Source organism: Camellia sinensis, chromosome 4 (genome assembly GCF_055761805.1).
Source record: "Camellia sinensis isolate YWXY chromosome 4, ASM5576180v1, whole genome shotgun sequence".
In the NCBI taxonomy this organism is placed as follows: domain Eukaryota; kingdom Viridiplantae; phylum Streptophyta; class Magnoliopsida; order Ericales; family Theaceae; genus Camellia; species Camellia sinensis.
Window position 1 is genome coordinate 208,534,027 of NC_138964.1, and position 13,816 is coordinate 208,547,842.

The following is a 13,816-nucleotide window of genomic DNA, read 5'->3' on the forward strand; positions in this document are numbered from 1 at the left end:
TTTATGGGCAACTCCTCAACTTCCAAAGTTGAAGGACTAGGAAAGATTGTACTCAAGATGACATCTGGAAAGGAACTCACTCTCAACAATGTGCTGCATGTACCGGACATTCGCAAGAATCTTGTTTCCGGATCTTTGTTGAGTAAGAATGGGTTTAGGCTAGTATTTGAGAGTGATAAATTTGTACTTACTAAGAATGGGATGTATGTAGGAAAAGGTTACTTGTCTGATGGCCTTTTCAAGTTAAATGTAATGACCGTTGTACCCTCAGTTATTAATAATACTACATCTTCTTCTTACTTGCTTGAGTCTTCAAATTTATGGCATGGTAGACTAGGACATGTTAATTATGGATCTTTGCGTAGATTAATTAATATGGAATGTTTACCTAAATTTGACATTGATTCAAATCATAAATGTGAAATTTGTGTTGAGGCAAAATTATCTAGAACTCCTTTTCATTCAATTGAGAGAAGTACGGAACCACTTGAATTAATTCATAGTGACATTTGTGATTTTAAATCAATTCAAACCAGAGGTGGAAAAAAGTATGTAATCACTTTTATAGATGACTATACTAGATATAGTTATATTTATTTAATTCGAACCAAGGATGAAGCATTGGAAACTTTCATTCAATATAAGAATGAAGTTGAAAATCAACTTGGTAAGAAAATCAAGAAACTTAGAAGTGATAGAGGTGGTGAATATGAATCACCTTTTGGTGAGTTTTGTAAAGAACATGGAATAATTCATCAAACCACTGCTCCTTACTCACCTCAGCAAAATGGAATTGCTGAAAGGAAAAATAGGACTTTAAAAGAAATGATGAATGCCATGTTAATAAGTTCTGGATTACCTCAGAACTTGTGGGGGGAAGCAATACTTTCTGCTAATTATATACTTAATAAAGTACCCCGAAAGAAAGTGAATCAAACACCTTATGAATTGTGGCATGGAAGAGTACCATCCTACAAATACTTAAAAGTGTGGGGGTGTTTGGCTAAAGTGGCTATTCCTAGTCCTAAAAAGACTAAGATAGGTCCTAAGACCATTGATTGCATTTTCATTGGTTATGCCAAGAATAGTAGTGCGTATCGGTTTTTGATTCATAAATCAGAACATTCCGAAATGCATGTAAATACTATTATTGAATCTCGGAATGCATCGTTCTTTGAACATGTATTTCCGAATAAAATTGGACAAGAGACTAGTAATAAGAAAAGATCTTTTGATGCTATTACTAGTCAGGATCAAGAACATGATCAAGAACAAGAGTTAGATCAAAATGAGGAAGAGGAACTTAGGCGTAGTAAACGTGCTAGAACCTCAAAATCTTTTGGTCCAGATTTTCTAACATATTTGTTAGAAAATGAGCCTTTAACTTTTAAAGAGGCTATGTCCAGTCCTGAAGCTCCTTTATGGAAAGAAGCTGTCAACAGTGAAGTTGAATCCATCTTGCAAAATCACACTTGGGAATTAGTGGACTTGTCACCAGGTTGTAAACCTCTTGGGTACAAGTGGATTTTCAAAAGAAAATTGAAAGCGGATGGATCAATAGATAAATACAAGGCAAGACTTGTGGTCAAAGGTTTTAGACAGAAAGAAGGTCTAGATTACTTTGACACATACTCACCGGTTACTAGAATCACATCCATTAGAATGCTAATTGCCATTGCATCTCTGTACAATCTAGAAATTCATCAAATGGATGTTAAAACCGCTTTCTTAAATGGTGAGTTAAATGAAGAAATTTACATGGAACAACCAGAAGGGTTTTCTGTTCCAGGGAAAGAAAAGAAAGTGTGTAAATTGGTTAAATCATTATATGGTTTAAAACAAGCCCCAAAGCAATGGCATGAGAAATTTGACAAGGCAATGATGTCAAATGGATTTAAAATTAATGAGTGTGACAAGTGTGTTTATATTAAAAACACAGATAAAGGTTATGTCATTGTATGTCTTTATGTAGATGATATGCTCATCATTGGTAGTAATAATGGCATGATTAAAACTACCAAGAAAATGTTGAATAAACATTTTGACATGAAGGACATGGGCATTGCTGATGTAATACTTGGTATGAAAATTACCAAAACATCAGAAGGATATGCTTTGTCACAATCTCATTACATTGAGAAAATACTCGACAAATTCAGCAAAGATGATGATCATCTTGCTAGAACTCCTGTAGATGTTAATTTGTATCTTTCTAAGAATGTACAGGAAAGTATTTCTCAATTAGAGTATGCCCAAATAATTAGAAGCTTAATGTACTTGATGAACTGCACTCGCCCAGATATAGCTTATGCAGTAAGTAAATTAAGTAGATATACGAGTAATCCGGGAGTAGAACACTGGAAAGCAATGATACGGGTTCTAAGATATCTCCGATTTACTCGTAATATTGGGCTTAACTATACTAGATATCCAGCAGTACTTGAAGGATACTGTGATGCAAATTGGATATCGGATACTAGAGACTCGAAGTCCACCAGTGGGTATGTCTTTACTCTTGGTGGGGCGGCTGTATCTTGGAAATCTTCCAAACAGACTTGTATTGCTAGGTCTACTATGGAATCTGAATTCATAGCTTTAGACAAAGCAGGGGAAGAGGTAGAATGGCTTCGCCACTTCCTTGAAGATATTCCAAATTGGCCAAAACCGGTGCCTGCTATATGCATACATTGTGATAGTCAATCAGCAATTGGTAGAGCACAGAGTCATATGTATAACGGTAAGTCACGACACATTCGTCGTCGACATAACACCATACGACAACTACTCTCTAATGGAATTATTTCCATAGAATATGTTAAGTCTAAAGACAACATAGCGGATCCACTAACCAAAGGGTTAGCAAGAGAGTTAGTTGAGAATTCATCAAGGGGAATGGGACTAAAGCCTATTTAATAAGAGTTACCACAACGGCAACCCAACCTAGTTGACTGGAGATCCCAAGATCTAGGTTCAAAGGGACAACCGAGTTGTGATTGACTCAGAAGGATCACTGTGGAGTCCAACTCCTACCCATTTCTATGATGAAATAAGTGATGTCTGCAGCGATTTAGGTTAAGTAATACTTTTAATGATTCTTATATCTAGGTAAACCTAGTGGAGTATGGCAGGATACTTTTCATAAGAATCACCTATGTGAGTGTGAACTGGGCCGGTTCTATAAGATTTGTGAAGGGCTACAAGTCTTTAGAGCACTCATGATAGACCAGGTTGTTCAGGGCCAAAATGAACACAATAGTGAGAACTAAACTGTGTCTGGGAATATACTGTGTGAGTTCTATTGTCTTGGTTTACACAAACGGCTGAATAGTTCAAGACATCATGTTCACTGGTTAGCTAGTAAATCCGATAGTGTCTCACAAGGGAAGGTTCAAAGCCAAAAGCTACCTATCCTTTGCAGAATATTTTCAATTTCTGTACTCTCTGTAATTAGATCATGTTGTTGCATTTTCTCTCCGTCAAATTCCATTCATGTGGGGGATTGTTGGAAAAAATGGTTTTATATAGGCATATTTTTAACCCAATTTGGGTGGACCCCAAACGTGTTTTGGGGTGGGTCCGAAGAGGTGACGTGTTCCTTGCCGCGTGGCAAGTCACACGGTGAAGACGGTACGTCAAAACCATTTATGAGTGAATGGGAAGTTGACGTCGTTTTCGGGTTTTACATTAATTTTTTAGATAAAATTCATTTGAATTTTTTCAATAAAAATTATTGTGGGAATTTAATTTAATTCTAAAATTCAAATTTTGGGTTCCTATTTAGTTTCCTAAAAAATTTTGTCTTTGTAAGAATTTAATTTAATTCTAAATTCCTAAGTGGTTTCCTAAATGTTTGTACATTTTCATTTATTTATTAAACAATTTAATTTGTTTAATATATATATATTCAAAATAGTTTATGTAAATGAATTTGGAACAGTTGCTCAACAGGCATTTGTTTTCCACTAACGGACAAAAAAACCTCCATTCTTTAATGGGTGCAATGTTTAAATTTGGTGTGCAACGTTTTCACTTAAATAGCACCTGTTCGGAACATTTTTTGGTTGCCTATATATATATTAACTTTTCCAGCAGTTTGGGATTCGGAAAATTTAGTGATATTTTGTTCCTTTGTGTTATCCAGATTTTTCTACTTTTGCTTTATTCTTCATTTTAATTTTAGGAATAAATATTCAGAGAGTATAGATCACAGGTTTGGTTCGCCGAACAAATTTATTTGAAGTACTTCTATAAATTTGTGAAGATCATTGTATCCTGGGAGATAGACGCCACTCAACTGTAAGTACCATAGCGGGGCGAATCTGTCTTAAGGACAGAGTGTCACACACTCGACTTGGTCTTGTAATTTTATTTGGTTCGACAAAATAAATCCGGTATGTTATTTATTTATTTTGTTTGAATTTATTTCTAGTTATTTTATTTACACAGAAGATTGGTCCAACAGCTTTGTCTTAGATTCAGTTGGACATTCAATTATCATCTTTCGAACATCAATTGCATCCTCAATCAACTTCTCTGGTGCACATGTCAACTTTTTTACCTCATCTTTTATTTCTTCTTTTTCATTGAGTTCAACTAGATCTTCTTCTTTTGCGATCTCATAACTATCATAATAATCAAAAGATGATAGTTCCGTCATTAGATGCTCTTGGCTAACTTCAACCTTTTACTCTTGCTTCACCTCTTCATTGTCTTCTTTAAACTTCTTGATCAAAGTAATTTCAGTGACCTTTCTTTCATCAATTTCAATGCTCTCACCATTGTTGAAATCAACTTGATTATCTACTTCAATTGAATGTCTGTTTGGGTCTTCAAAATTTTGAAACATTGAGATATTCAAAACCTTTTATTCTTCAATGTGTGGTTGAGCATGACAAATTTGTTGACCTACAAGACTTGATTGACCCAAACTTGGCAGAGCCATAGTCATGTTTCTCGAATAATCTGTATCCACAATTGCATAATAATTATTGAGTTGCGAAGAATATTGTGAATCAGAATTACCTTGGAACAATTGTTTGGATTCAAACTTTCTTTGATATTGTTGATACAATATTTTCCCATGATTTGATTGAAGGAATCTAGAACTCATCAACTTCTTCATCTTATGCCATGTCCTAATGGGTTGTTTGTATTGTTGCCCTCGACCATACTGCAATTGTTTCCACCATGTAGAAACATAACCTTGTAACTTACGTGCGACATATTTGGTTTGCTTTTCTTCAGAGATTTCCATACACTCAAAGAATTTGTCAACTTTGTGAAACCAATAAATAAAATCCTTGGCATGATAAGAAGCATTAAAATATGGAATTTCTAGTGGTACTTGGTAATTTGAAAAGTCGTGATTGATGTAATTATTGCTATTGAACACATCACTGAATCTTCGTTGTCACCTTACGGACTGGTATCCACCATAATCTTCGAATAACTCATCTTCAGATTCATCCTCACTATCATATTGATAACAAGAAGATCGTCTCAAGACGTTGTGGTTAATAGGCTGGTCTTGAGCAAATCCCATAGTACGGTTTCTATTAATGTTGTGACTAACAGGTTAGCCTTGGGTAAGTCCCTTGACTCGAATCCTATTAGATCTTTCTCTACGATCATCGTCAATAGAGCTTGTGCTTTCTCTTTCGATAAATGACATCAACCCAGGAGAAACCTTACTTTGATACCACTTGACGCAGCGGAATACACGGAGATTAGATATCGTTCTAGTAGACGAAAAAGACTCTTGAATCCATGAGAAAAATAGAACCTTGAGTCCACAAGGAAGAGAAAATATCATAATATTATTGATTGAATGAATAAAAGTTGTCTTTGCCATGAGGTTTACATAGCTATTTATAATAAACTAAACCTAACACTTGTAGGAAAAATAATTCTAAGATAAAATAAGAAACTTAAATCAATACAAATTAGAAAACCTAAGAGAATAGGAAACTAGAATTCTAAACTATTTAAAATCCTAGTCAAAATCTAATTCCAAAATAATAAAACAAAGAAATCTAATAATTCTAAATTATTTATACTAAATTACAAGAATCCTAATAAAATAATTTATCAAAAGTATTAAAACTAAAAATACAAAAATTCTTAAAATCTTGTTCTTGAAAATCTTGTCCTACATTAATAACCAACAAAAAAATCCAAAAAATTCAAACAGAGATATACATGATGTTTATGATATATATTTATATAATAAGGCAAGAGGGATTTTGAAAATGTCTTAAAATGTATGTGAGATACATTTGGTTTTAAGGGCCAAGATGAATCTTGAGCTTAGATCAACGGCCAAGATGAATCAGAGATACATTTCCCACCCGTTTGAGTTCATCTCTCCCTCTCTCCCACGTTCTCTTCAGCTCCCTCTCTCCCACGTTGTCTGTCATAGTGTCTCTCATCACCACAGCCATTGAAGACCCTTCGAACCCATCGATACCCACCCTCCTTCTTCGATACCCACCCTCCCTCTTCGATACCCACCCTCCCTCTTCGCTACGCTACTCCTCCTTCCCTTACAACCCTTCTCTTCGACCTGACCGAGGCTGTCACCGACCGAGCCTCCATCCATCCGACGATCGAGTCGAGTCTCTCTCTCCGACGATCGAGTCTCTCGCCTGACTCGCTTCTCGCCTCTCAGTCCCGCCAGACTCTCTTCTGTCGACGGATCTGTCTTCTCTCGGCTCTCTCTCTCCGACCAGCCCGATTCTGTCCACCGACTCCAACCTACAGGTATATAACTACAAATTGAAATCTGCTGTTGTTGTAGAATTAGTTTTTTGAAAAGGATTTTTTTAAGGGGGCAAAAAAAAGAAAAGTTAAATCTGTTGTTGTTGTTGTAGAATTTGGGATTTTTTTTTTAGGGTTTTTTTGTAAGGGAAAAAAAAAGAAAATTGAAATGTGTTGTTGTAGAGTTTTGTTCAAATTTTTTTTTTTGTGACTTATTGCTCCTCTGTGGTGTGGATGTTCTTTGTTCTTTGTTCGAAGATGCCTCACCTCAAGTCTGCCCCAAGATCCTCTACTTTGTTTTTGATATTCCAGAGATGTAGGTTGAATTGAATGTATTGAATTTTTGTATGCAGTGTGCCAGTGATGGTACTAGGGCAGAAAAAAAGGCAAAATTGGAAGGCTATTCCTTTCCTTTGTGTGTAAAGATAGTTGAAACTTTGCAAAAGAGCAGGGGAAAATTTCACCTTCAAACCCTCCATGTTCTTGGGCACAACACCAGATGGGATTCTAAAGGAAATGCATGCCCGATTTTCCATGGTTTTCTGGTTAGTTCCATATTTATGAATTCCTTTTCCAATTAGTTGTTAGAAGGAAATGCAACATTTCAGGAGTCTACTCATCAATATATCCATTTCATACTCAAGCTCTTACAGTTTGAGTTCATTGTTCAATGCTGAACACAATGATAAAATAGGACTACATAGATTTTAGACAGTTAATGTATACATATTGTGCATGCTCCTGATCACCATCAGGAACATGGACCATCACTACTTACTACTCTTGGGTTTGATTGGTGTGATTTGGGTTTGATATTTTTTCCCCTTCTCTCTCTGTTCTTCTCCTTCATTTCATGAATACATACATTTTTAGGATTGTTTATAACATTCTTGGGTTTGATATTTTTTTACATTCATGAATACATTGATATATTTTTAGTTTCATCGTCTGGGTTTAAAATTGGGTTCATTGAGGCTTACAATCTGTGTAATTTGGGGCTTACAATCTGTTTTTATATTTATAAGTTGGGGCTTACAATCTGTAATTTGGGGCTTACAATACATTGATATGTTAGGTTTTATTTCTTGGCAATCCCGTTTGACAAAACTCCTTTGAGTTGTAATTTTATTCGCATTTTTATTTCAGTGAGGCTATGAGTTGTTAGATGCGAATCCAACCCGAATCAAGCATTTCAGAGAAGTTTGTGATGATAAAGCTTTCAAGATTGCCACTTCGCTGATTATGACGGGGTTGAGGGGCAGCGCCCCCGAAGCAAAATGCAAAAATGCATTCAAAGTTGCCTGTCCGAGCATGTTATTTTTTTTTCCAGATTTTCCAGTTTTGGCCTGTCCGCTCGAGCGGGACATCGGGCGCTCGAGCGTGGATTGGAAGCTCTCAGCATCTCTGCAGTCGCCTGTAAAAATACTGGAAGGTGTGATTGTACGCTCGAGCGGATTCTCCTACGCTCGAGCGCATCTCATTTGTTCGCACGCAGTTTTTGGTCAGTCCGCTCGAGCGGGCTGTGTTGAGCTCGAGCGGAGATCGCGGGACAGATTCTATAAATTCGCGTATTGGATCAGATTTTTAGGAAAACTTCTCCAGATCTTCTTTTTGGTTTCTAGGGTTTATATCTGGGGATACTTTGGGAGTTTTCTTTGATGTTTTTATTGAGTTTTCAACTCATGATCTAAAGAGAGTACATCAAAGGTTTGTTTGCTATACACAAAAGAGAGAGTTATTCTTCAGTTGTGGATTCTGAAGAATTCGAGCCTGAAGCTTTGGTGGAATCCGGAGTGGCTCATCAGAAAGACAATTCCGTGGTGAAGATGGGGTTGGAAGAGGCACATAGAGGTTGGTTCAATTAGGCGTTGTGGATTCGCTAGGTAATTGAGAGTATACCTGTGTAATTCCTTTAATTCTTCTTAGTGGATTGTTCTTGTGGCTGTTGCCCGTGGTTTTTTGATCACAGTTGGAGGTGTCCAATTGTGGTTTTTTCCACGTTAAATCACTGTGTCTCTTTGTCTTGATTGTTTGATTGTTTGATTGGGATTGTTATATTCTGCTTTAAATTGATACATAATCACAAGTCAACATCTAGGGGATTTCTAGATTTTTCAATTGGTATCAGAGCGGGTCGTTCTATTTTTTTTTTTTTAAAAAAAAAAATATTTTCTTTTAGAACGAGATCTTGTTTGATTTGTGATAATGGATACAATTCGTGAAGGAAATTCTATGGTTCGACCACCCCTACTTGACGGATCCAATTATCCTTTTTGGAAAGCTCGGATGAGATCTTTTTTAAAATCTATTGATGAAAAAGTTTGGCAATCCGTCATGAATGGGTGGACTGAACCAACAATTACTGTTGATGGAGTTACAATCCCCAAACCAATTGATCAGTGGGACACAACTGATTACCAAAATAGTAGCTGGAATAGTAAAGCTATCAATTCTCTCTTTTGCGCTGTCACACCTGAAGAATTTAGTCGTATTTGTAATTGTGAAGTCGCAAAAGAGGCTTGGGATATCTTACAAACTATTCATGAGGGCACTCCTTCTGTTAAACGCTCAAAACTTCAAAGGCTCACATCTAGTTTCGAAAACCTTTCAATGAAAGATAGTGAGACCTTTGATGAATTTTATGCGAAGTTGAGTGACATTGTAAATTCCAGCTTCAATTTAGGTGAAAAAATTCCAGAATCCAAAGTTGTGGGAAAAATTTTGAGATCCTTGCCCGATCGGTTCCAACCAAAAGTTACGGCTATTGAGGAGGCTCAAGATGTTGACAACCTCAAGCTGGATCAGTTGGTTGGAAACCTTCAAACTTATGAAGCACATAGGAATTTCAAAAAGAAACAAAAAGATATTGCTTTTAGTAGTGCTCATAAAGTTAGAGAGGATTCTGATGAGGATTGTGATATAGATTCCAAGATTATGGCTGCTTTTGTTAAACAATTTAAAAAATCTTTTTTGAAAAAGAATCCTAATCTTTTGGAATCTACTCATTCTCATAAATCTAAAGGCAAAGATAAACTCAAAATTAATTCTATAGCCAAGAAGGAGAAAGGAATGATACAAGGAAACTCTGAAAGACTCCAATGCTATGAATGCCAAGGATTTGGCCATTTTGCTCAAGAATGCCCCACTCGTTTGAAGAAGAAGAAAGCCCTTGCCATCACTTGGGATGATGAATCTGAATCTGATGAAGATGAAAGTGACAATGAAGGTCAAGGCGAAGAGGGTCATAAACAATGTCTTGCTTTCATGGCGGCTTCTGAAGCTGAAGGACAAACAGATTCTCCAAAGAGGTCAGTTGAGAATATCACTGATGATGAATCCTCGGAGAGTGATCATGAAGAGCTTGAGGAAGCTTATGAAAAGTTGTACAAGGAGTCTCTTAACTTATTCAAGTTGAATGACAAACTCACAAAGAAACTCAAAGCATGTGAAAGTGAGAATGTCAAACTTAAGGAAGAGATTTCGGAGGCCAGGATTAATGCCATCAAGGTAGCTGATGATCGACAAATTCTTTGTGCAAAACTGTTGACTTGTGAGACAGAGAGGAATGAGCTGCTGCAAACCCATGCCATGTATGAAGAAAAGATTGAATCTCTTGAGATGTCACAAGTTGCTTTGGAAGAACTAATGATCAAGAAAGAGAAAGAGCTCAAGTGTGCTATGGCTACAATTGGTCTTTGGAACAAAGGATCAAAGACTTTGGAGGATATCATTGGGTCTCAACACATGAGTTGTGACAAGAGTGGCATTGGCTTTGGTGGTAAGAAAGAGCAAAAACAGAGTGCTTCAACATCTCATGATACAAGAACTCAAGGAAAGGGAGAACAAAAAATCCAACAAAATGATGGACTTCTCAAACTTCCTAGAGTTGGTAAGGTAAAAGAAAAGAAGGTACACCCTGTTTTTATTTGTCATCATTGTGGTATGCATGGTCATATTCGCCCTTATTGTTATAAGTTGCATGGGAGAGTGCCTCAAAAGGGTAGAAATTTGAATACTTGTTGGGTTAGGAGACAGCCTTACATGTCTAGGCGGAATACCAAGATTCATGCGGGTGTTCACTACACCACAACACTTACCAAGACCGCTAGACCTGATTTTGTTAAGACCAAAAAGATTTGGGTGAGAAAAGTTGACTTGTGTTAATTTGTTTGGTCGTTTTAGTTTATAGGTTTTTGTGTGTTTTTTTTCGGGTCTTTTAATGTGTGCTTGTTTGTTTTTTGTCTTGCTTTGGTTAAGAAAAAAATTGAAAAAAAAAAAAAAAGAAGAAAAATTCCAAAAAGATTTTCTTAGTATGGTTTTGCAAGCTTGAAATTTTTGAGTGGTCCTTGGTACATATTGGAATTGATGAGAAAATCCATTACATGTTAATATATGTGTGCTTTCTGTGATCATTACTCATTTTGGAGTGTGTGCTCTTTGATTAGTATGTCTCATTCTGTACACATTCTTGGATTAGCAAATTCTGGAGTCTTCCGCCTTAGTGATTATTTTTTTATGGACTTCTGTCATTGATCTTTTGTGTTTCTAGAGGAATTGACCTATACTAGCATATCTTGGGTGATGTTGAGTCTCTTAACCACCTACCATCCTTTTGCATCTCCATGGCTTTCCCCTTAATTCTTTGCAGTCCAGCCATGAGGAAAAGGCTACCTCAGAGTCACCAACCAGGCCATCATTATTATATCCATGCTTCTCTGGTTCGGTTTCCATACTCTTGAGCGTGTCAGCCACCAATGATTGTGCAAAAGAAAAAGAAAACAAAGAAAAAGAAAAGAAAAAAGAAACATATGCACAAGAAAGAAAAGGAAAAAAAATGTGAAAAAGAAAGAAAAAAAAAAAAAAAAAAGATTCATTGATTGAGGGGGAGCCTCCGCCTTTACTCACCAAATACCCCTTGATTCCTAGTGGTTTGACTTTCCTTTGTCATGCTTAAGATTCTCTTGTCGGAGGTCCAGCTTTCATATCACTACTAGGATTGAATCTAGTGTTTGTCGAACTCCAAGAGTCACACACACACTTTTTATCATGGGATCTATGCTTTTCACATAATGCATCACTTTCTTTCATGAGGAATTTTCTACAGACTGTGCCCATTGTGTTTACAAGTAATGATGCTTCTTGGATAATCTTATGTGTTTTAAGGTACTAATCTGAAATTCCTTACTTGCTCCACCATATTATTTTTTGTCGTTTTCTTCTTGTTCACTGTTTTCAGTGTTTGTGGTTGCTTTTAGTGAGGGGGAGTTTGGTTCATCTTGATTTGGGTATGTAAGTGAGTTTGGTTTTTCATTACAAGAGTTGTTTAGCATGAACACTTTGTTATGTCTGATAAGGGAGATTGGCTATATGTTTTGCATGTTGCTATACACTATTTGCCCTTCTTGTATGTTCATGGTTTTTACATCGTCATATCATTGCTTGTGGGGTTTATGATCTTGCTTTTGTTATTTGAGAGTTGTTGTTCATGAGTCTTAGTTTTCATCTATTCATGTTTTCCATCTCATGTTTCAAGATAATCGTGTCATATGTCTATTGCTTTTTCATATACTATTGTGGGACTAATAGTTGTTTTGGAGATTGTGGCACTAATAACTATTTTGCAGATCAAGACCTTGAAAAAAGAAGTTGGCTTTTGTTGGCTGTAATGGGTTGGGGTGTTTAGGATTTTATTTGTTAGGTGTGTTTTGACACGGCATTGCCAAAGGGGGAGATTGTTAGGTTTTATTTCTTGGCAATCCCGTTTGACAAAACTCCTTTGAGTTGTAATTTTATTCGCATTTTTATTTCAGTGAGGCTATGAGTTGTTAGATGCGAATCCAACCCGAATCAAGCATTTCAGAGAAGTTTGTGATGATAAAGCTTTCAAGATTGCCACTTCGCTGATTATGACGGGGTTGAGGGGCAGCGCCCCCGAAGCAAAATGCAAAAATGCATTCAAAGTTGCCTGTCCGAGCATGTTATTTTTTTTCCAGATTTTCCAGTTTTGGCCTGTCCGCTCGAGCGGGACATCGGGCGCTCGAGCGTGGATTGGAAGCTCTCAGCATCTCTGCAGTCGCCTGTAAAAATACTGGAAGGTGTGATTGTACGCTCGAGCGGATTCTCCTACGCTCGAGCGCATCTCATTTGTTCGCACGCAGTTTTTGGTCAGTCCGCTCGAGCGGGCTGTGTTGAGCTCGAGCGGAGATCGCGGGACAGATTCTATAAATTCGCGTATTGGATCAGATTTTTAGGAAAACTTCTCCAGATCTTCTTTTTGGTTTCTAGGGTTTATATCTGGGGATACTTTGGGAGTTTTCTTTGATGTTTTTATTGAGTTTTCAACTCATGATCTAAAGAGAGTACATCAAAGGTTTGTTTGCTATACACAAAAGAGAGAGTTATTCTTCAGTTGTGGATTCTGAAGAATTCGAGCCTGAAGCTTTGGTGGAATCCGGAGTGGCTCATCAGAAAGACAATTCCGTGGTGAAGATGGGGTTGGAAGAGGCACATAGAGGTTGGTTCAATTAGGCGTTGTGGATTCGCTAGGTAATTGAGAGTATACCTGTGTAATTCCTTTAATTCTTCTTAGTGGATTGTTCTTGTGGCTGTTGCCCGTGGTTTTTTGATCACAGTTGGAGGTGTCCAATTGTGGTTTTTTCCACGTTAAATCACTGTGTCTCTTTGTCTTGATTGTTTGATTGTTTGATTGGGATTGTTATATTCTGCTTTAAATTGATACATAATCACAAATCAACATCTAGGGGATTTCTAGATTTTTCATGATATATTTTTAGCTCCAATGTTTAATATTTGTAGTTATATTTGTTTCCCGTGTATCTTTTGTGATTAATTTTATGATTAGTTTTATTGTTGTTGAAACTATGATATGGGTAAAGGTAGAAATTTCAAATATTCATGGATTTGGGTCATTTCTAGGTGAAGCTATGTGGAATGGCTTAGTATGGTAATCTCATAGGTGTTACAATTGGATACACAATAACGGCATCTATTAGTATGGTGTGAGTATAATTTTAATGGACTTGCTTTTCGATTTGAATCT